We start from the raw sequence: 25653 nt of genomic DNA, 5'->3' as shown, positions 1-25653 counted from the left end.
TCAAAAGGACTAAAATAACTTAATTCTCATTATCTTTTTGAATCTAACATGTTACATTGCATTAAGCCATTTATTTGGATAAAAAAGAAGAAAGGTTAAAGAGTGTCAAACTAAATAAATCCGGAAGCACTGAGCAGAAACTGAACAATGGTTGAGTGCATACAATAGCACTGGCTTTTTTACTTTTCAGTGTTACAGATACTTTTCATAAAACTCATGCAGCAACTTGTTCAGTTTTACATATAACAGTTAGATCAGTTCTACAATATGCACTGAAAAAATGTCATCCCATTGTACTTAGATTTTTTGTCCCTGTGGTCTACACAAAGAACAGAATTACAGTAGGGGAAGAGATGTGAATTTTTATAAAGGCACTGAGGAAAAGGAAAAGCTATTCCCTATACACTTATCTTCCTGAGAAAGAGATGGATTCTGTAGCATAGGGAATAGTGTCATCCAGGTAAAATACAAGAACTAGTTAAGAAAAAGATTAAAATTAAGGATATATTAAAGGGGGAATGGGGGGACTGTTGTTTGTTTTTGTTTTTCTGATCAGCATGGGCTCACCTTGTACATGCTTTGAATAGACTGAAGCTAAATTAGCTCTAAGCTCAGTGCATTGAGTCTTGTTGAACACCAAGATACAACTGATTCCATGCAACACCGATATATCTAAATGGAGTTTAATTCTTAAAAGACATTTCCTTTGAATACAGTGCCCCTGATCCAAACAAGTGTGAAGGTCAACTTAATAATTTTCTTGAGGAGTCATTGCAAGCCTGTGGTTCTACAAAACTAGCAGATTTCATTGTATTTCCAGTCAATTGTATCTGTGACAATTTAAAGAAAAACTCATTAATTACATTAAATTAATACAATTAATGTTCAAAAATAATGTTCAAAAATAATGTTCAAAATCTGAACTAATTCACAGTGAATGACCTGAGTCTGTCACAGTATCAGATGCAGATAGGTAGTACAAATGGATCCTAATTAAATCAGTTTATAATGCCAGGTTTCTAGACTGTACATTAAAATTGACTTACAAAAACAAATCAGTAAAATCGACTTTTTCAAGTGAGGTGGAGACGAATGTTTCCATAAGGCCAGACTGTCCTGTGCCTTTGCCAGAAATGTAACTATGCACACAACAACTGCGTGTAGTTAACAAGCTTCATATGCTCAGCCAGAAAGGTAGTAGTGAAAATTTCAAGAATGGGAATCCATTTAGGAAAAAAGAACAAAAACATTTAAGTGCTTTTTCTTCAATAATAGATGTTTAATTTCGTAATTATCTTTGTACTGTATTACATCAGATCTTTGCTTCTCCTTCACTTAACTACAATGTTAATCCATCTGTTAATGACAATAAAATAAGAACTCCTGGCCAGCAAGAGATAGACACTTCAAAGATGAGGATGTTTTATGTTACTGAGAGAATTATGTTGCTATTGCATGATTGTAATCAGTAGCATCTTGTTCATCCAACCACATTTTTTTCCTAATATCTTGGTCTTTGAAACGGACTTCTCTTGAGTGTGGTCAAGGAAATTATTGAGCATTAACCGCTTTTACTGGGCACTTCTCCCCTCCAAGGTTTTATCCCATCGGATTATTCAAGGCAGTCTATCACTCAATCTTTGCATTGCTTCCAGTCAATCTTTGATGTTTTTCATGGCTCTATTCTGTCACATCAAGCTGTTATGGTTTAATTTGGCAGCCAGCAAAGCACCACACACTCTACCTCTTCCATCCACGCCCTCATGAGGATAGGGGAGTGAATTGGAAAAAAAAAAAAAAAAGCAAAATTCATGAGTTGAGACAAAAACAAGTAAGAAAAAGAAGAAGAAGAAGAAGAAGAAAAAGAAAAAAAAAGAAAAAGAAAAGAAAAAGGAAAAGAAAAGAAGAAGAAAAAGGAAAAATAAAAAGGAAAAAGAAAAAGAAAAAGAAAGGGAAGAGAGGTGGAAAAGTATACACAAAAGAACTGATGCACAGTGCAACTGCTCACCACTTGCTGATCAATGCCCAGCCGGTCCCCATTTGGCAGCTCATTGCCAGCCAACTCCTCCCAGTTTATTGTTCTGCTTGAATCCATACATTATTGAATATCCTTTTGGCTTCCTAGATCTCCACTTCCTAGTTCTGCCCCTTGCAACTCCTTAGAGGAAGGAACATATGGATATTGTGATCCAATGAAATGGAAAAGGATATAAATAAATAATGTGGACTTTATTTGTTCCAGCACTCACAGAAAACATATACTGAATTGAAACAAAATTGGAAAATTCAAATCAACAATGATAAATTCAGATTTACATATTACAAAATCATTTCATCAGTAAAAAGAAGTTTGAAGTAGATTCTGGCATCAATGTCAGCATTATACAAGCATTTATGTATGTTCTACATAGGAACTGGAAAGCCAAAGAAAAGGAAGATGTAATGGAAATAAGATATATCTCTGCATCTGGTTCATTACAGATGGTTGAATAATTGCCTAAGAGGAGTGATGGAAAGAGGAAAAGAAAATTTTCCTTTTGAAGTCTTTCCTTTATTTGAGTAGCCTAAATATCTATTGAGAGAATTTGAATCTTGACAATTAAATGAAGTCCTCTTCATGAAGATTCTTTGCTTTTTCAAAAAATAATTAGTTTTCATGTGATCTAGATAAAAGCCTCTGGAAATAAGGAAGCAGGGATGCCCATTTTATTTTAGCTAGGCTTAGTTGGCGCACACTGACAAAAGAATTCACTTTGCATTCTATTGGCACCATTATTCTTTATGTAATGGTCTTTAATCTGCCTGTAGAATAATTTAGCTCAATAGAAGTTGTGATTAAGGGCACTCCATCACTTCATCACTATTTAGAGATAAAATTGTAAGAGACAGACTTGTGAGTAAAGAATGAGACTGGGTCAGACATTGAACCAAATCTTCATACAGACGTAAGCTTCCTGATTTATGGAAAATCCCTCAGTGAGATGCACCTCAATTAATGATTGCCATCTAAAGGTAAGGCATCTAATCAAAGTAATAAAGAATAAAGGGAGGAATAAAAGCACCTGAAAAGGTTGACTCATCACTTCTATCTCAAATTTTAACTTTTTTTTTGTCAGATTTATTTCACTTAATTGAAAAATGAATTATAATTCTCCTATTCTTATATCACTTGGTTTGTTTGCCAAGTTTTTACATTTTTGAAGGAGATAACTGTGTTGTGTTATTTGTTGACACAAAGTATATAAAAAAATTATACTTTATTTCAATAAATGCTAGCTGCTAAATTTGTAGATTCTTCTACATAATCAAACAAGGAGATTAAGAAAGCACAAAATTACATTTCAGAAAATGCAATGCATGGTGCTTCATTTGAGAAATAGCATCCGGTGATTGAATTATAGTGTGTTTACTGTTGTGGTCTGCCACATCACCCAACAAAAGATGTATAATCATTTCATGAGACATCAGAATAAAATGTATTCTGATTTACTAATTCTTTCAATAGTGCAAAACAACAAATTCCACCTTGCATGTACGATATTAAAAATGGGATGGTTGTACTCATGTGCTGAGCAAATTTTTGAATCTTTTTATAACAATCTAGGTATCATTTCTTCATTCTTCTTATAGTCTAATTATCACTAATGTGCACAATCTGCTTGTCCAGTACTGCTTCTTTGATAGAAGTTGTATATCACATTTTTTTCTCTCACATAGTGCATAAACAATCAAAGCAAAAGTATCCTTTTCTTGTTGCTCACACCAGAGCCCAAAAATTTAGAAGATAACAGGCATTTCTCGTTATTAAGGAATTTGAAAATATATTTGCAAATATGTGTCTAATGTAAGTTGTCAGAAGCAATTAGTTTCCAATTCTTTTTGCAGTTTAATCATGCAAAGAAGTGCTTCTGATCTTTAAGGACACAGACTAAATAATATGTATACAGTTTCCTACTAAGGAGCATGACTAATACTAGAGGAAGTTTAATTGCACAGATTAAAGTAGTCTATAGCATTTATTTCTCATTTGGTAGTTTATAAGCTCCACAAGGGAGCATCAAGTATTCATACGATCACCCCAAGTTCTAGAAGTTGCATTTAGAGATTTAATCTTGTGGAAAACATATACAATTCTCTTTATTTTGGTTACTTTTTTGTTCATATCTTCAGCTAGATCATAGGTCAACTGGCTATTGGTCAGATGAAAATTATCATCTACATCAGGGCTAATCATGTTAAGGACTCTGACATAATTCAGCTTGATTTTCCACTTATCCTGTATCTCTTAAAAAGACGGATACTGGGGAAACATGAAGATTGTACGAGTATCTTGAAAAAAAATAAGGAAGGAAAATGAAATATGTGAAATTCATTTCCAAAATACAATTAAGAGAAGATACTAATAATAAATGTGGATGGAAGAGGGATATTATAGAATGCAGACGTTTGGATATGAACGTGATGATGAAGGGAATATTTTTGTAGTAAACAGTCAGATGATGGAATGGACGTAATACTGACAGAAATGGGAAAAAGAAAGAAAAAAAAAAGAGAGAGAAAGAGAGAGCTTGAGAGAGAGAGAGAAAGTGTATCTTGTACTTAAAACCAGCAATTTTTTTAAGATGTACTGCAAAGAAAATAGTCATAAAAGAGGTTTATGTTACATATATTACTTGACTGCAATTTATAGGAAAGCTTCGTAGTGTGAATGCATGGGACAGTGTTCTCTTGAGGGTTAAACAAGTTTTGTTTTTACCTTTATTATTTTAAATCACCAGATCAAGATGCCAGTCATTTCTTCAAAACATTTTTTTCCCCTTTTTGAAAGCCTGCGGATTGTATGTAAGAAAAAGATGGCAATTGTTCCAATATTTCTTAGAGGCTGCTAAGAAAAGCTACAGTAAAAGGAAGAGATGGACATGTGAGAGAGAATCCAAAGAAGGACACCAAGGTGTTTAAAGGACTGGAATATCTTTCTCATCGGGAAAGAAACATTGCACTTGCAGTGTTTAGATTCAGGGGCAATTTCATCAATGAGTGCAAATGTATGTGTGTTGACCATAAAGAACATGGAGACAGGCTCTTTTCAGTGATACCTTCTAGCATGATGAGGCAAGGGCCAGTAGCTGAACAATAAGAGATTCTGTCTAAACAACAGGGAATGTTTTTTCACTGTGTGTCAGAGCACTGGCACAGGTTGCCCAGAAGTGGTAAAATCTACCTAGGATCTTGGAGATCTTCTGAAGTCATCTGGAGGTGGTCCTTGGTAACTCTTGGTAAGATTTATGTGACTCTGCATTAGAACAGGAGTGGGGCCAGATGACCTCTATCAGTCTCTTCTAACCTCAGCCATTCCGTGATTCTGCAATACAGGTCAATGCACATAAAACTTGTTTTCCATTCAAGCATTTATTCTGCTTAATTGTAACATCTGAGTGATTTTAATGTGGTTTTTGTATCTAAATGATGAATACAAAGTCAGGAACCACAAAATGAATAATGGGATAAAAGACAGATTCCATCATGGAAAATTTAAGGAGTTAGTTCTGCTCAGCTTACTGATTACTGCAATTACTCATATGGTATTTAAAACAGAGAAAATATTTTGATAGTGGAAACAGGGCCCTCTGGCAGGCAATTCTTTGAGGACCAACAATGATAACATTTTCCAGGTCCAGGTGAATTTTCTCACCCTGCAGTTTTCTCTCCTCTTACTAGTTTGCCTGATCACATGCTTTGGGTTCATTTACCTGCTGATATTTAGGAAACAAGGGAAGAGAACCTTTAGGAGAAAAATTACAAAAGGGAAACAGATGTTTACCATGTAGAAGGAGGAATATCTGAGAGATTGTGGAAGGGAGTACAAAGATTCTTTTGGAGCAGAAAAAAGCTCTTTAATAATTTTCAGCACTATTGAAAAGGACTCAAAAATCAAATTTCAGGAAACTCTAAAGAGCCTAGAAATATTCAATTTTGAAACAAAACCTAGCAAAAAGACTAGTTAAACATGGTAATGACATGTCAGAATGAACTGCTTTGAAATCTGTCTGATAACTGTGAATCCCTTCAGATTTCTAGTGTTTGCATCTTACTCACTGAATTTACATCCAACAGATCACTGAAATGAAAGGAAGATGCAGCTTATGCACCACACCAACACCTTCTCAGACCTATTTTGGCTTTTCAGAAGTTTCTGGCATTAGATACTATCTCAAGATAACACGAATTTAAAAGATAAACAAAAGGCACATATTTACAGACTATCCATAAAATATGTTATTACTGGCTAAGTTTATTCTTTAACAACACAAGAGGAACTAAATCAGAATTCAGAGGGAGTTAGATACCTGAGAGCACAACTAACTTAAGATGTATTTTCAAAATTTCACCAAGTAATTTCCTGCTGTGACCAGTTTCATCAAACTGACAGGAATGATGAGACAAATCAATGACAGTACTCATTTACCTAGGAAACAATCTAGAATGGAAAACGTAGACAATTCATCTGTCATCAGAAATCTACATCATCCATCAACTTTGTATTTCCTTAGGCTGCCTGAGTGCTTTGTAGCCTGTTATTAATGTAAGGGTTTATTTTTTGCCTTAGTAATTCATTCGTCTTGCTTGTGTGTAAATATAAAAGTGTTGAAAGCAAGCTGGAACAATCAAAACCTCTGGTATTAATTTTGGTCCTGTTATGCTTTTGGAAATGCTGACAGAAATTGAATGACTTATGTAGAATTTTGCTAAGAACAACTCTCTTTTTCTCTTGGAAGTTTATTTATCTTGAGATGTCATATATTTTAACACATTTTCCTGGATCTTCTAAGACAAAATATATGTGATCCTGACTAAATGGCTCTAAATCTAATATAAACAAATGGAAAACAATTCCCTAAAGTTACAGAAGTGTGAGATTCATACCTTTTAACTTTAGCTAGAATGCGATTAATTCTATTCTAAAATAGGGACAGCGGTTATGATAGAGTGAATGACATTTTTTTTATTTAACACTGGGTGAGATTAAGGTTTTGGAGCTCGTAGAGAGCTGTTTCTTAATCCCTGAATTGTCTTGTCATCATCTCTTGGTTGCTGTTTGTTGTCACAGTGATCACAAATGAATCAGTATTTTGGTTCCATTTTTATATATTTTCATATAACATTTTCCTCTGTCTTCATTACGTGAGAATTACTTAGAAATAAAAGCCATTGTTTCTATACTACAACAATTATACAGGATGTAAATATATTCCCTATGTATGAGGGATATCCTTCTAGGAAAAAAAAAAAAATCATGTTTCTAAAGAAAGAGCTTAGTAATATCATAAGTAATCATAAGTAATTTCATGTGTTGACACTAAATGAAATTATTATGATCATCAAAAGGAAAAGTATATTTACTTCTTTAATACAAATATTTTAAATTTGTTAGATTATTTTTGAAATACAAGTGATTTGAAATAGCAATTTACACTTGGATGCCATTTACGTTGACTCAAATTATTTCGCTGGAGGTTTCAGGTTTAGTTACAATGGTACTTGTTGTCTTGAAACGCACTCTATTTTTGAGGATAATGATTTATTCTTATTCAAAAATGATCACCCCAAATTCTTTTCTTCTCATCTTCAAGAAATAAAAGAGGACTACAGAAAATACAGGTCAGTAAACCTCATATTAGTCTCTGGGAAAGCATTAGAGTGCATTCTCCTAGAAAACATTACCAAATGTTGTAAAGACAAAAAGGTGATTTTGAGAAGTTAGCACAGATTTACAAAGAAGTAATTCTTGAACAATTTGGTAGCATTCTATAACAAATTGACTGGTTTACTGTGGGGGAATAGAGTGACAGGTGTTTTATTTTAATTCAGCTTCTGATCCTGTTTTCTATAATACTCAATGGTAAACTGATGAAAGATGAGCTAGGTAGTAGACAATGAGGTGGCCAGAAAAAATGCTGAACTGGCAATCTCAAAGTGTTGGGATTCACTGGCACAAAGCCGTCACCTAGTAAAGTACCTCAGGGACCAACACTAGATCTAATCCGGTTTAACATCTTAATTAATTACCTAAATGCTGGGACAAAGTACACTTTCAGAAGGTGTGCAAGTGACATCAAACTGGAATGAGTTGCTGATAGAGTATCTTTAACCAGCTGAAGAATTGAGCTGATAGCAATACTGTAAAGCTAAACAAAGGAAACATAAAGTCCTATACCTGGGGACCAGACATGTGCTAGCAGGAAAACAGCTTTGTAAAAAGAATGAGAGATTACTGGCTGACCCCAAAATGAGTATGTGACCTTGGAGAAAAAGCAAAAAGCATCCTAAGTATCATTAGGGCCAGGATCACTGCTAGCAATCCTGACAGGTGATTCCTCCCCTCTATTCAGACCAAGTGTGGCACATATGAAGTGCTGTGACAAGTGTTGTACTCCCCAGTCCTAGAAGGACATTGACAAATTAGAACAAGTTCAGCAGAGGGACACTAAGTTGTCTAAGGGACAGGAAGATCTGTCATATTAGAAGAGGTTAATAGACATGGAGCTGTTTATCTTGGAGTAGGCTTGGGACTATTCTTATTCACATACACAAACACATAATTGATGGCAGTAAAGATGAAGACACACTTTCTCAACAGTGCTCATTAACAGGATAAGGCAATAGGCACAGATTGTAATATGGGAAATTACATTTAAACATTCATATAATATGTACATATATATGCTTTTCTTTGAGTGTGACTGAGGACTGGAGCAGTTTGCCCAGTGAGGTTGAGGAGTGTACAACCTTGGAGATATTCCTTGAAACAACTTGGTTCTAATTTGAGAATAAGATATTGTCTAGATATCTAGATAATTATAATAATATCTAGATATTATCTAGATATTATCCAAAGTTCTTCTGTCTGAGATACAGGACCATATGATTTGGCATAGTCCTCCCAGAATGGCTCAGATACAGTGGTGTGCTGGTACAGGTAAGCCATGTTTTGTTCCAAGATACGTCATATGTACACTTTTCAATTAATTTCCACTGTTGAAAAAATTCCACATACTGCCAAGGCGGGTGGTGTCTGTGCCAATGTCTATGCCATTGGGACATCACAATTAAACTGAAATCTATTCTCCATTTTAATTGTTAGGATAATTGTTATTCATTTCAGTAGTGCCAAGAAGCTAATCCTAACTTCATCAGGGCATGCTACCACACAGAAAAGAAGATTTTTAAAGCCATTCTTTCTCATTGCTTTCTGGACACATTCATTAATCTCCTCTCACATACCTTATCCTCATGTTCGTGTCACAGTCAAAAGTTCATGCTTTTTTTGCACACTATTATCTTTTTTAAGGTAAGCCCTGTCTGTTACAATAAATATCACCACAAGTTTGTCATTTTTTTCCTTGAAACTACTGACAGTGAAATGATAAAACATTTTATTAATAAATACATAAATAAAATAGTTTATTACATAAAAGAAGTTTATAGATCTGAAATGACCAAAAAAAACAAATTAAGATCAATTCTAGAATCTTAAGTGTTATTTTATTCTGCAAATCAAAATGTGTTCCTCAAATTAAAATAAATAAATAAATAATTGAATATTTACATTCCATTATTTAAAGGAAAGTAAAAAGTCTCCACTGAAGTACTTACTGAAATAAAATAATTTTCGTTTCTGTTTTACAGGTTAACATTTTCTGCAGTTAGGCTGAGATTTTGGCCATGCACAATTTAAGAGATCTAAAAAATCTTGTTTTCAAGGTATTAGCAGTACCAAATTTCCAATTTTCTCGGTGTTGTCAAAGAAAATGTTTTAAAAAACTTAAAAACAGCATTTTCTGCAAAGCTCTAAAGAAACATTGTTTTTATACGTACCCCTTTATAATTCTCACCACCTTATCCACATCTTCATTTAAATATAGATGTAGTTGTATTATCTAAGAATAGGGCACCTTTTTATGTTGTTCACTGGAATGTACATTTTAGGCCAGACTAAACTTCCAGATAACATGATATCCTCTCTTCATCTGTAATTATTCCATGGCGCTCAAGAATAATTTAAAAATAGCACAAGCAGTAATAGTATATAGTAATAATTGTCTGGCATAAGCTCCCAGCTTTAAGCTGTCTGATTTCTTGAGTTAGAAATGATATCTTTGCACTTAATAGCCCCTGATATGTTTGTCTTTCAGGAATTCATTTAATTTGCTTCACTTCAACATCTACATCCATCTTTAGGATCACAATGCCTTCATAAATATCTTGTCAAAATTCTTCAGTGTCGTGGTGACCTTAAAAATATTCAATCAAAATCACTGGTGTCAAAAAACCTACAATCTCATAAATATTCTATCAAGATCTTGTTACCACTCACTGTCAAAACAGCATTGCTACTTATCACATTCATGTTCTAATTCAATACATTAACAAATGACAAACCCCTGTTACTGCCTAATATAATTAGTAGAATTTGGTATTAATTGTTTTATGGCTTTCTTCCCCTTTTTCCTAACTTTGTGCTCTAGCAGTACAGCATTTAGATTTTACCATACTTGTAAATATTAAATTTAAGTGAAATTAAACATTCCACATAGTTCTTAGAGTTTTTCATCCCTGTTGTCAACTAGGTCAGTGCTGGGTCTTTCTGATCTCGTCATCTGCAAGAACCGAAGGGGGTTTTCTGCAGAGCTGCTCCATAGCCATCCAGGCCATAGCCATCAGCTTGTATTATTGCAAGAGGTTCTTTCTTCCTAAATATGGGGATTTGCATAACCTTAATTTCATGAGGTTTCTGTTGCTTAGTAGTCCAGCCTGTGTAGGTTCCTGTAGATGGCAGCTCTATCCTCCCATGTAGTTGTTTCCTCCAATTTGTTGCCAAATACATCTGAGAAGATTCCATCACCTCCTCCACTGATAAAGATATAGCTGATAAAGATGATAAGCAGGACGATTCCAAGGATATATCTCTACACTACTTTGCTTGTTACTGGCCTCCAGGTACATTACGACTAATTAACTACAAGTCTCTTAGCCTAATCATCCTACCCATCTAGTTGATTCATATATCCAGATGCTAGTGGTCTAACTTAGATACAAGAATTTTGTGGGAGTCACTGCTAAAAGCATTGCTGAACTCAAGATGAATGGCACCTTCTACTCTTCCTTCAGACACAAATCCTGGAATGACTGGCCCTTTTTGAAGATGAGTGGCCTATCTTCATATCCTTATCTCAACCTGAGAGCCTTTTTGTCATCATATTTTCTCCTCATGTTCTTCCAAGAAAAGAGTGAGGCAGCAGAGGGATTAAGCTTAGCTGAGCATTGGTGTGAAACTACTACAGAAGCAATTAAGAATTCAGCCACATTTGTCTAGAATTTATTGCTTTGTAACTACAAAATTTGTTTTGTGGTACGATTTCTTCTGGGTACGATGTTGCAACATATTTTCCCCCTCATGTCAGCAGCTCCAGAACAAAGCAGATTTTTTCAGTGCTACAGTTCTTATTAATTTCACAGTTAATGGAGAGGTACTCTTTGTCCTGAAAACTAACACTTGAAAAATTCTTTGAGCATTGATCTTGCCTTGAAACTGAAATTATTTGAAAGATGAAAAATATTTGCTTGATAAGCTTCCACTGGCAAGAAGATACAGTACAAACATGCTGGCATGTCCAATTACAGCTTTCTCTTTTTTCTTTCTTTCATCAGGTGCTGGATATTGAGTAACAAAAGGGCCTATGTCAGAACTGGAGCATCACTAAATACAGTAATTTACCATGATTTCTCATACATCCCTATGGCTTCCAGAGTCCTTTGTGCTATAGAGACTGGTAAACTCATTTTCCCAATCTGCCAAATAATATCATTATTCTTCTCAGACAGGCAAGGTCTTGTACTGTAGTGCAATAGAGCCTAGTAAACCACCCATTTTATCCCACAGGATTATGTCGTTACAATAAAAAGTTTGTAGTCAAAAAAGTGTGGATCAGTCTCAAGTCAGTGTGACAGCAGAATTTTATGATGGATTTTGAGATGTAGCCTCACAAACTTCAACTTCGTCATTGACTGACAGTGCTTTGCTTTGTACGGTCTCATGATGAGTGTGTGAGGGGATTGTTCTTAAATGAAGTCTTGTACTCATCATAAAAAGAAAGGAACATGTAGAAAAACTTCAACCACTTTAAAGATTTACCAGAAAGATTAGCTTACAGTGAAGTCTCTGAGCTTTCCACTCAGAATTATTATCCACGTGGGACCTCTTTTGCAGTTATCTGGAAGAAAATTCAGAAGATCAGCTTCTAGAATATGACTTTTTGGGGGGCATTCTAGTGTAGTGATGGACCACTACTTTGCTCTTTTACAAGAGCTATTTGTTAAAGGCCCCGTATACTTCTTTAAAGACACTTGAGATCAATAAAGGCATTTATGAGCGCAGAGTATCTAGCTATCTGTTCAACCTGAGAAAAGAGAAACCAGTCACCAGGAGGAAAGGAAAGGGAACTAGATCTGAGATTGGATCAGATAAACCAGGCTAATGTAGCAACTCTGTGGTTGGACTTTCCAGCTCATGTAGTAGCAAAGATTTGTGATTTTTTGGGTAAGCAGGCAGCCTTGAAATTTCAAGTTAATGCAAACAAACAAGCAAAAATCAGAGCCCACAGTTAATGTGACACATAAATAGAAAGTCAATCAAATGAAAAAGAAAGAAAAAGAAGAAAAAAAAATAGAAAAAATAAAGGGAAAAAAAAGAAAATCAGTAAGATGACAGAAAAGGAGAGAATTGTGAAGGACTGTTAAGTGTGCTGGGAAATTCTTCCTTTAACTGAACTTGTACTTTGACAGATATTTCTAATATCCAATCTAAGGCTGTCTTTCCACAATCCAAGCCCATTACTACTTTTATGTTCTCTGATTGGTGAGTCTTTCTTGAGATGTCACTGTGTATGTTTCTAGGGAGAGTTATAGCATCCTTTGAGGATTATCATTTTGGCAGAATATTCTTAGTTCTGTCATAGTTTCTACTTGAAAGCTTTTATATTCTAAAAATATTATTTTTGAAAATTTTATGTTAGTCCTCCTGTCCCCAGCATTCCCTTCCCTCACCCAGCAATGCTGGTAGCTGTTTTAATGTAATATTTATTTCAGGACTGAAGTAGAGCAGGATAACTGTTTTCTGTACTTCATATTCACTTCTATAAGACTAGCCTTCATAGCATTTTATTTTTCTGCAACAGTTATATAGCTAACTCATGTTCAGTTTGTAATCTGCTTTAATTTCCATCAGCTGAAACAGTTTTATCTTCCCTTTGAACAAATTGATCTCTGGATATGTGAAGAATATTCAGAAGATATTCTGAAGAAATAAAAAAAAAAAAAAAGGATTGTTATGAAACTTAATCTCCAGAAAACAAAGAGAAACTATGGACATTTTGGAAGGACTGAAGCTACTGATCTTTGATCTATTTTGATCGTGCTGATTCAGAACTTCATGTCTCCTGAGAAAAATGTACCTAAAGGATCCTTGTTCCTTCCTTCTTCTGAAGTTCATTTAGAGCCAGATTTACCTTCTCTCCTTTTTCTTCCCATGTCACTCTCTTTTCCCAATAGCTGTTGAGGGAATGAGGAAGCATACAGCTGGAAATGATGGTGCAGCAAATCTCTGTACATAATGAGCCCTTCTGCCATTTCAGAGACTAGAAGTCTTCTTTTCTGTAGCTTCTGTAAGGAATGGCATTCCCCATCTCTCTGCCTTGCTAAATGTTTCTGATGCATCAGCTTGTGGCGGAACTGCAGTCTGGACCTTTAGTTTTGCAAGATGCACAAGTATCCTAATCCTACTGGCTTTCCAACCTTCAAAAATGCCTTTCTTTTACTTAATGACCATGGTAGGAATCTTCATTCTTTATAACACATTTTCCACACATCCACACCAATGTCTGGGGCAGGGGTCATCCCACAGTGGATTTAATTGTGATTATAAATAGGCGCTAGCAAGAAAACAACTCATGAGAGAGTATGAGGAAGTTTCCTAAAATTTTTGGAGCACAGGCGTTTCTGAAGTTAAAATATGCTGCAACAGACTAATGTGCTATTAATTCTGTTGTTCTGCTACTAACTTTGGATGTGTAGTCACAATTACTGTCAGTATGACATGGGATGTTTGCCTTGCCGTTCTTACTCACTCAAGGCATGCATCACTATCACTGCTTACCTTCCCTTCACTCCCCTTGAGTGGTGTACTTCTGCTCAGCTCAGCATTAGGCACAGCTGCCTTTAAGATAGCCACACACAGGGAGGCAAGTGTCCTGTCCTATTTTCCTGCAAGGTTGTTTCAAGGCTAGCCAGAATCTAGCTTTAAATTTTAGGTAACCATTGCTTGAGGCATGCTAACAACAAGTCTTTTGAATAAAGCTGAAATGTGTTTGTAACTGAAAAATAAATCAGTTTCTTTATCTTTTGGGAAACCAATTGACAATAAAAAACATATAAGACAGCTCTAATAGTAAAGCTATCTTGTCCGTAAATATCCTTCTTTCACAATCTTAGCATAGTATAAAATATTCTTGACATAAGTCATAGTGAAAACAGAACACTGGGAACAAAGCTTGGCCCAGCCCAAATAAAATCTTAATACTCAAAAAATTAATTAATAGTGCAGCCTGACATACACCAGAATGGGTGCTGTTTATGCTTCTAAAAAACCTCAAGGAGCATTTAAAATTGTTTCCTACAGGCACCTGAATATACTTTTATATTTTTCCTATAATGAAACAGGTGTATCCCTCCCACCTGTGAGTAAGAGAATCTTTAATTGCACAGGGCTATCTTAACATCACCTTCTCTATCAAAGGAACTGTATCACAAAATCAGGCAGCATAATGATGGGCTGAGCCATCACCAACTTGACCTTGCCAGGCAGCAAAATTTCCTTTCATGTTGTTGTTCACAATAACATTCCTGGTTCAAAGCTGAAGGTAAAGAGAGAGTTTACTGTCAGGTTGCATCTTGTTATGTTGATGATTAATAGTATGGATAGTTCTGTCTACAATAGCTGCTGTAAAGGATCCAGTTAAGATTTCAAATGGGAATGCACAACCTGTACTCTTCTGTTTACCCTGGTAGTTAGCACAATAAGAAAGTTAAGAAGTAAATGTCGAAATTATAGTTAGGAAAAAAATGACATTTTTTTTATATGCTAAGACATGAGATATGTGAGATGTCATCAGTGTGGTACTGGTAGCTTCAGTGATGTCCTTGCTAAAAGGAGATTTTTTTTTAAATTCATCTGCTTTAAAAAACTTTTAATGCTTGAGTAAACTTCTTTGTATTTGTAACTTTCGGTTTTGAGTCAGTGTAGTCTATTTGTCCACCTCAGTTTGTGAAATTCTGTAATCCTTCAAACTAGCTCCATTAACATTGTGTGTATTAGAAATGCATTAAAAAGAGAGAAAAAAAATCATTCTGCATCTTCAGATCAAAACTGCGCTGAATAGTAAAGCTAGATAGCTGGTGGGAAGAAGAAAAAAAAACACAATTGGACTTCAGTCATTTCAGTTTTGACATCAGTTAATAAATAATTGCATGTTACTGATGTAAAAAAAAAAAACATTTTTTTATCACAAATACTGATGGGGGAATAAAATTAAAAGCTTTCTTCACTTAATTTTCATTTACATATGGACAATAAATTTTCAGTATACTTTTTTAAAAAAGATAAAACAGCATGATGAATTATTAAGATTGTGCTATAGAAAGCAGACAGTCTCAAAGTTTGGCATACAGCAGTAAGAAAGTCAGAGTTGAAAAAAACAGGACAAATATCCTAAGTTAAGCAGTTGATACAGAAAGTTAAAGATATTAAAGTCATGAAAAGAATAAAAGTGTTGACAAGTCAAGAAGTTTCGGAATTCCTTTGGAAGCTAAATCTATCATAATGTAAATGACAAAAAGTTTGGAGTCAAGTTATTATGTTAACATAAAATGCTAGTCTGCAGTATTGTAACATGCAGTGCCAGTGAGAGAACATAACCAAAACCTCAGAGGGGTAATATTCAACTGTAAATTGAGTGGGAAAGGCTTCCCCATCTTTTTCATTTCCCTCCTCCGTGACTTTGTTATATATTTGATCTCATTTCGATCTGAATCACTTGGATCAGAGCCAAATCCCCTCATGCTGCCAGCAGTTCTGGGACTAGAAGTCCTAGTGCAGGTCAAGGTGGAGTGTTAAAAGCAGAAAGCATCTGCTGTTTTTCAAAAATATTATGAAAGTAATATGCTACTAAGGTTTGCGGGCAGGTTAAAAACTCTTCCTTGTAATACAGAAATATAAACTGGTTTGTCTTCCCCAGGTGAATGTTACTGTTATTGAAACGGATGGAAAATCTTCAGAAAAGAACAGGTGCACTTTGAAAATGGGACTTCTCATGAAAATATATCTGTTTCAAATCAATTTTTCTGTCTCCATAGATAATTTGAGTACAGAGGAGCAAGCCCCCCCCCTTTGCAGACTTTGAAATCAGACCAAACTTTCTGGCTCCCAGCACCTTCCCTAACTGCCAGACTACTCTTATTGCAGCTTCTATTACTCTTTCAGATGCCAGAAAGATCTATGTCTGCTCCAAAGTGCTGGTCAAACTGCAGCTAGTTCAGCATTCTGGCAACCTAAATTCCCCTTGCTCTTTCAGTTTAATACATTATTCACCAGCTCCCACTTCTAAAACTTTGTGGATAATGCTGGTACTCAAAAAGTGCCTGTCAGTGCCTTTCAGCAAGATGAACTGGACCATAGAAATATAAGATAAATTATGATCTCCCCACAGCAACATATAAATCCAGATCTGAGAGTTCAGGCTGTAAAGGCAGTTCCAGTCTCTTCTGCTTATTTTTAAAAAGATTATGGAATTTCTTGTCATTAAAGCACATATCATTATGTTTCCTTGTCTTTGATGAAAGTAAAAAAATTGTCTTCATTAAAGTCTTTTCCTGGAGAACAATATCTTTTTCTTCGAAAACTGATCTTCCTGGAGGTTCCTTGCCAAAACCAATGGCCATCCCTCTTTCGGTTATCATAAGAGGGAGGGTATGAGTTGTAAAAACATGGCACTGATTCCTTCAGAAGCCCCTACCTAGAGAGCTGAAGACTATTAGGTGCTCAGATGATATTTCTTCAACAACTTTTTAAAACACAGATGAATGGAAAGTCTTTTACATGAATGGTTGCAGTCGGTATTGTTCATTTTGTATTTTGATTCAAATTTGAAAATACAGAAAGTATTGAACTTTCTGTATATGTGCCTGTTAAGCAAAAATACAGCAGAAGGGCTTGGCAATCTGATTTTTCCATTCATATATTTTCCCTCTTTTCACACTTTAAGGAGATTTCCTCAAACCTAATAAAGAACATAGTAAAGTCATTACTCTCAGCTCAGTCAGGATGTTGTGGTTTAATCTGAAACGCAGCTAAGCACCTCACAGCTCACCCTAGCCTCCCATGGGATAGGGGAGAGAATTGAGAAGGAAATACAAAAACCTGTGGGATGTAGTTAAGGACAATTTAATAATAGAAAAAATAAAATCAACGAAACAAGCAAACAAAGCAAACAAAATAAAACAAGAGATGTACAATGCAAGTGCTCAACATCAACTGACTGATGTTCAACCACTTCTTGAGTAGCAGTAGCCCTCTCAGCCAATTCCCTTAGTTTTATTGTTCAGCATGATGCAATAATGCAATAAGTCTTTTTGCTTTCTTGGCCAGCTTCTTTTTTTCCAGCTGTCCCTATTTCAGGCCAGTCCTATTTCTGGACACTTCAAGGAGGATCTGCCATTGATGGTGTGTTTTCCCATTTGATCAGTTCTGCCAATCAGTTATACTCTACTCCTGTTCTCCCCTTCTGATAGTTTCCACTTTAGGTTCCTTTTAATTTGGGCTGTGATCTCCACATGTCTGTTTTTACCCACTCAGGAAGAAACTCCTGCACACCTTGGTGAAAACAAGTGGTCTTGAGACATTTTAGATGAAACTGTTTTTGAATGAACAAAAGCAATTTCAACTGTAGAAATATCTAAGGAGAACATAACTCCATTTTTCTATTTCCAATGAGGGAAAATTTAATTCATTATTTTAATGATATTTTTACTATCTTTTCATATGTTTGCATTATATAAACATGAAAAAAAATCAAGGCAAAATTACTATTACACAGGTAGTTCTCTTTATCCTATCTTGCATATTTAATATTTGAATGTTTGCAAAATTTTCTCTGGCAATTTTGAATTCTTCTTTCAGGTCATGCTGCTTGTGTCAAAATGTCAGCATTTCTTACAAAATGGAACACTGCCTTCTGCTGACTTCTGCTTATCTTTCTAAACTGACTAATAAAATGTGGAAGCAGAAGAAGAGATTAATAAATGTCTTTTACTTGTGGGTGAGTTGTAAATATTTCCAAACACATTAAACTTTATTTTTTAAAAAAGTAAATAATAGTCACAATAGTATCATTCAAATCTCAACATCACTATCTGCATACTTGTAAACAGCAAAGAATTGAACTATAATGTAAAAGTAGCTCCGTTGCAGAAGGGACCACTAGTGCTAAAAGCAAATGAATCAATTGAACTTTTTCCATGAAAATTAGAATGTATCAGATTTTAAAATAATCATGAAGGTCACTGTGTTAAAATATTTAAGAGATTAGAATTGGTTCTTGCAAAGTTTACGGCCTTAGCAAACAAAGAAAATGAAGTAACAGTAATGATGACATTATGAGATAACCATCTGTTACTATGGGAGGAAAAGGCAAGCTCTGAGTATTAAAAGAAATGTTGCCACGATAATTCAAAATGGACAGTACTTTGTGTTGTGAGCAAATGGCTACATCTACTGTAAAATTAGTATAGTGAAATGTGATTTTGCAATAGTCCACTTTATTTTTAAATAAGAATATCTTTTACACAGACGGTTATCAAATAACACAATCTGAGAGTTTGCATAGCCTGTCAGTCAGAAGAAAAATGTAGCCTACTCCATTTACTTCAGTAGACACTGCTGTAGATGAAGGCGCCATGTCTTCCTTTCTTTTCTTGGAATATTCTCCTTGGTGGTATCAAAAGAGAAAGCAGTCTGTGTTCAAAGATTGTATCATTTGCATAAGACTTTTCCTTCCCTTTATTCTTCTAAATTATTGCATTCTTTTTTGTTTTTTATGTTATCAAGAACACAGTCCTTCTGGTGCTCACTAGACTGAAATACAATAAAAGTAAGATTTATTCAGATCATGGAAGCTAGGGCTTCAGTTTTGCATAGCTAGTCATTATCTTAATTTGTTTTAAATAACAAGGCCTTTTCTCCTACTTAGAATTATGTAAAATAATTGCATTCAAAGTACAAAATGTGGGAAACCTCTTTAAATTATATGACTATACTTTTTTCTTATCAAAGTATGCTGAGGTGAATGCTCATCAGCTCTGGGCATCACCAGACTGTAGGGAACCAAAGCCTCTGGATTTGTTCAGACCAGGTAAGAACCTGCTGTAAAGATAAAAATATGGAACAACTTTTTCTTGCAAGGAAAGAGAAGAGCATTTCTTTGTATTGTGCCTCGATCAAGAAAACAGCATCCAGCTGAGCTTAATCAAACAGAGAGAAATAGATGGTGGTGTTTGTGTGCAGAATACACACACATTGCAAGACACAGTATGAAACATAACACCTGCTGTCAGACTTTCTCCCCTCCACAGCGTATGATTTTTTAAAACTCATTTTTATAGCACACAGATTTTGTTAGTGATTTTGGACTTTATTTTTTTTTTAACTGAATGTGTCTAATCATTCTTCACAGACTTGCTAAACAGGTGAGTCTTGCTTTCTGTAACAGGGATGAAGCACATGGATGGCAGCCAAACAATCAGGAGACAACACTTACTGTCCCTATCTCTAATGTCCACTGACTGTTTCACCATGGGGAATCACTTCCTCTTCCTTGGCCTCAGTTTTCACATCAAAAACTGAAAAAGCACCATAGCTGACTATTAGCAGGCATTATGTAAGATACTGAAAAGAACATGAATATATATCTAGGTTATACCATTGCCTGCTGCAGTTTCTTATACTGGATGGATAGATGGATAAGCTTATTCTGAACAAGATGGAAATATTTTTTAAATGCTCCACATCATAGGTTTTTGTTTTTAGTTTTGTTTTGCTGGTTTTTCATTTTGTTTTTCTTTTCTATAAATTCACCTGCTTCATGCTTGTACTCATGTAAGCTTTTAGCAGCAACAATACTGTTTCAAGTGAGTATCCTGAATGAAGAAATTGTTTGTACACTACCTGGTAGGTTTTCTGGATGTTCTTAAGTTCTTAGAATACTAAACTGCTAGGCATTTTCTTTGTGACATGCATGAATTCAGGCATCTTTATTTAACCCTGTCATGTGCCTCTTTTCTGGGCTGAAGAACTATTCAAAGTCTCCTACAGGGACCCGTAAAGGTAATCTAATCCAACTCCTCTGCAATGAACAGGGACATCTACAGCTAGATTAGGGTGCTCAGAGCCCCCTCCAGCCTGACTTTGAATGTTTCCAAAGATGGGGCATCTACCACCTCTCTGGGGAACTGGCTCCAGTGATCCACTGCCCCTACTGTTAAAAAAAACAACTTTTTCATTATATCTAAACCTCCCCTCTCTTAGTTTGAAATCATTTCCCCTTGTCCTATCATATCAGACCCTGCTAAAGAGCCTGCTCTGTTCTTTCTTACAGCCCCCTTTAGATACTGAAAGGCCACTCTCAGATTTCCTCGAAGCCTTCTCCGGTCTAAACAGCCCCAGATCTCTCAGGCTGTCCTCATAGGGCAAGTATTCCTTCCTTGGAATATTTTTGTGGTCCTCCTCTGGACCTCTTCTTTTCAGAGGTCTTTTCACTATGAGGCATAAGATCTGTACATCATTTTAAGATATATGCATACCATGGATTTCTACAAAAGGGCATAACAAAGTTTTCTATTTTGTCTTCTGTTCCTTTCATAACAGTTCCTAGAATGACATTTGTTTTGTTCCGTGTTGCAGCACTGACCTGACATTTTCACAGAGCTAGCTGTTATGACCCAAAGATCTCATTCCTCAGTAGTGACAGTTAACTGGCAACCCATCACTGTGTATGCAAAGTTTTGTCACTGTTTTTCACTAATTATGTTCAATTTCCGGCCATGTCTGATATATAATCTCTGACAAGATCCCAAGATGCTTCTACGCCTCCTGGCTTTCCTTATTCTGATGTGGATTTTATTGTATTCATTATTCCCCAATGACTCATTTTAGAGCTGTACAAAGAACTCACTAGGGAAAGATTTAAATATCAAAGGTAGCCCCTCTGTGTGCTGCCCTGGGAATAGCTAATTATTTATACAAACTGAAATACCTCCAAAGGAATCAAGACAGATTAACAGGAGGTTGATTTCCATAGGATTCTTCTATATTCAACATAAATAAATTGTATGATTCATGGAAAGTACTAACTGAGGCATCCTAAATTTTTCTCAACTGGCTACTAAAAGCATTTTGTCTCTTGTATGAACACCTTTTTTATTCAGCTCTGTCAACAGGGCATTCATTCCTCTGAACATTTTCAGAGGTAACACAGGGTTTTCAACAAGAATATCCAATCCTCAACTTAATTTCCTGACTACTAGAGAAAAAAAAGTCGCTCTTTTAAGAAAAGGATTTTTTTCAGTCTGTTTTTTTTACAGTACATTATTTTTTACTAAATCCAAGAAATTGTTCCTAATGAAAGCTGTAGGATATCTATTTAATTAATCCCACTCCAAAAAGGGCATACTAAATAGTAAGAAGAAAATGAAAAATATATCTGGCCAGCTCTGTGCTGGCCCTGAGCTCTGATACAGCCAAACCTCCAGGGGCAGGGATGCTTTCAGGACACTTGCAAAATCACCCACCCAAAAACTTTTTCAGTAGATTGTAATTACATATGGATAGTTATCTGTGAGAAATATTCGGAGATTACCCACAGGGTTCAACTTATTAAATGCTATGGACAGGGACAAACCAATTTCTAAATATACATTCAGCACTGGCACGGTATAAGCATTCATCTGTTTAAAACTGTCCAAACTGAACTACATCTTGGCAGCTTCATAAACAGAATTTTTGGTATGAAATAAATGTTGATATTGAAAATGAAAGATTTTGGCTTGTTTAGAATGAAGAAGGAAATAAGACAGAATACAATCGTGAGAAATTAAGTACCCAAATTCCACTTCTGTCATTCAAGGTACTTCATTCATCTTCTGGACCACAGTTTTTTGTATCCTGGTGAAAAAGATGAGCTACATTCCGTCATATAGGCAACATCCTCCTGTGTACGAAATCTGTCTCTTATTTCAGTACTATGTATACATTTTATATATTTTCTGGATAAAATCCCAGATTAATGGTGCAAATATGACTCCCTCCAAAGAACACTTGCTTATGGAGTTTTATTTCCTTCTTTGATTTCTTTCAGCATGAAAGCTGTTGAATTCTTTTTACATGATGACTTAGCTTTTATGGGCATAGGAAAGAATTATATGCTGTCAAAGCCAGCTGCACAGTAGTTGGCAATTGCTGGTGTACAGCAGTCCTGTCAGGCCAAGCTGGATATTGAGTGTAGTTGCTCATTGTGCTGGGAATATGCACACCTCTTTTACTGTGGTCAATATTCTGTGTGATTCCTCCTCTCACAGCTGTAATAAAGGAAAATAGTTACAATTGCATTTCACGATTGGCCCAGTCAGATCAATTTAGATGAAATTTAATGTTCAGTTTCAAACACATTATTTATGGGTCAAACAGAATAAGCAAGAGTCTTCATACTTCATGGATACTGTTTGCTTTGGGTTTTTATTCCTAAAAAAAAAATAAAATCCTTTGATACTGGAGCTTTTACCCTCTAGCTATCTCATGCACTCATTTACTTGCTCCACAAAGCACTATGTTCACTAGGTCTCAATTTCTCTTCCTTGAAGGGAAGCATTTGCTGGCCAAGAAAGTCAGGCAAAAAGGTATATCACCTTGTGCTGTGCAGCTCCTTGTAGCTAACTAGTTTCTAGCATTAACAACAAAAAAAAAAGTCCCAGGGAATCTCCCAGCACTCAACTCCACTCAGCTTTCTGATCTTGAGGACATTCCCGCACTTCCAGAACTTTTCCTCTAGTTGTGACATTCACTATCCTCTTTTCAGGCCTCCTTTTTCTTTACCAAACCTTTTCTCAGAAACTCTTCTGACAACTTCCTCTGCTGTCCCAAACCCCAGGTTTTACACTTAAATAGTATATGTGCCACTTTTGCTCAATCCAAGTGTCCCTACTTGTTTCAGATAGTGCATAGCAGGTTTCTGCTTAAAAGTACAAAAGTTAAATTTCAGACATTCATGCATATCCTCACATATCCACCTAATGATCCGTCTCCTCTTTGCATTCACACTTTAATTCACGATTTAACATGTCACAAGTTCTGACAGTTTCAGCTGTACTAATCAAGAAAACGTCTTTAAAGTCAGTAGAGAGGAAAAAAAAAAAAAAACATTTTTAGCATATCTCATCTGCTTTTAAAGTGCTGTTTGAAGATGTCATGAACTAAATCACTGAAATGCCAGTTGTCTATACTGACTGTAAAGAAACCACTGGAGGATGACCTTCAGCTCACTCAGTTACGTGGCTTCTACTTTTCACAGCTGACTACAATTTGCAGAAGTAAATAATCTTCTGTTTAGTTTTTGAAGCCAATGGATTTCAGATCTGATCAGGTCTCAACACAGTGCCCCATTCCAAATGAAAAGAGAATGCTGAAGAGAAGAGCTTCCAACTCAAACCATTCCATGATTGCACTGTTCTAGGTAGTCTGGTCTTAACAGTCAGGCAAAGGTCTTGAATCTTATTTTTATATTTGTACATGGAAGAGGGAGAAATAATTCTAATCTTATAATTACTTTTCAGAACAGCCTTAACAGGTTATATTTTTTTACTTGCTCAGTTTCTATCTCTTTTGGAAAGTATTTTCTTTGTGCAGAGAAACAAGGACGCACATTCTCCAGAACAGGTGTTTTGTTATTCCTGCTGACATCCATGTCAGACATTATAATCATATCAGACAGCTTATAATCAGACTGAACTTCTCTATTGGATTTAGGAAATGGCATGTATGCGCTCTTTCCTTTTCTTATTTGACTGTTATTACTCAAATGTCTATTTATTTAAAATTCAGAGTACATTTACTAATTATTGCCATAGGCAATTGTAATCTTAATAGGTCATAATAGGTTACATATGTCATTCTGTTTTATGTGTGCCCTAGAATCTTGCTACTGTACATAAAAAATGGGATTAATGAGATTTTCTTATATGTCAGCTTTGATAACTGGTGCCACATGGAAGTCCTGTGTGAGCCAGTTAGGATAAAGGATTCAAGTCTTGAATAGCAGCCCCGAGGGAATGGCTTCATACTCTCTTTTCCTGCGTTTGGTATATGTAGTAAGTCAACTTCAGTTCTTTTAAACAAGGGTTTCATATCTGTAATTTGAGGTCATGGGCAATTCTGGAGAAGAAAGGCTGAGGGGAAACCTTATCTCTCTCTACAAGTACCAGAAAGGAGGTTGTAGCAGCATGGAGGTCAGACTCTTCTCCCAGATAACAGCAATAGGACGAGAGAGAATGGCCTAAGGTTGCACCATCAGAGGTTTGGGTTGGATACTAGGAAAAAAATCTTCTCAGAAAGCTAGGACATATTGGAATGGGCTGCTCAAGGAGGTGGTGGAGTCACCTATCCTTGGAGGTGTTCAAAAAAAGGGTAGATGTGGCACTGAGGGACATGGATTAGGGGGCATGGTGGTGATGGGTTGATGATTGGACTAAATTATCTTCAAACCTTAATGGTTCTATGATCCTATGCCTAATGCATATATATTTGTGAATTTAGGAGCTGCAAAATATTAGTCTGGATACCTCTGGTGCAGAGCGACACGCCAAGGTCATGACTTCGGACTTCCTTCTTGCTTTTTTTTTTTTAATGTGTATCTAAGAAAGACCCCAGTTCTGAAGAAGGAAAGCCGTTGCATTTAGTGTCTCTGGTAAAGGGTTCCTGAGAAGTGGACACAAGAGAACTGCAGTTTTTTATAAGTTTATAATCCAACTATATAAAGACAGATTTTATGTGCCTGGCACACACTATTTTGCAAAGGTGACCTTTCTGTCAGACTGGCCTGGCACCACCTCAAAGGCAGGGATGTTCAAAGAAAAGATCTCTGCATATACTTTAACACTGGTAACACCATATTCCTTTGGGTCTTACTGTTAAAGTACTTTGCATGTCTGCTGGAATGTTTCAGAAATGCACTCTGACTCTATGTCTATAGACCATTAGGGTATGCATTAAAAAGCTTTACACAGCAGAAACAACTTTATTTTGACAATTTCTTAGAAGGGAGAAGACATCTCAGGTCATCCAGAAAATATTTCTGCCAAGGAAGGAATTCTACTTCTACTAAACTTTCCAACTCCAACTGTACTCTGCATCTACTCCTGTTGTAAATCTTTCAGGAGACACAGCTTCTAAGCATTTTCTAATCCATGTCACATTCCCACCAGAGTTTGTTATAACAG

Source organism: Centrocercus urophasianus, unplaced genomic scaffold, assembly GCF_019232065.1.
Source record: "Centrocercus urophasianus isolate 14NV4802_14NV808 unplaced genomic scaffold, USGS_Curo_1.0 seq_15, whole genome shotgun sequence".
Lineage (NCBI taxonomy): Eukaryota > Metazoa > Chordata > Aves > Galliformes > Phasianidae > Centrocercus > Centrocercus urophasianus.
The sequence above is the reverse complement of the archived record's forward strand: the minus strand, read 5'-3'. Positions refer to the sequence as shown.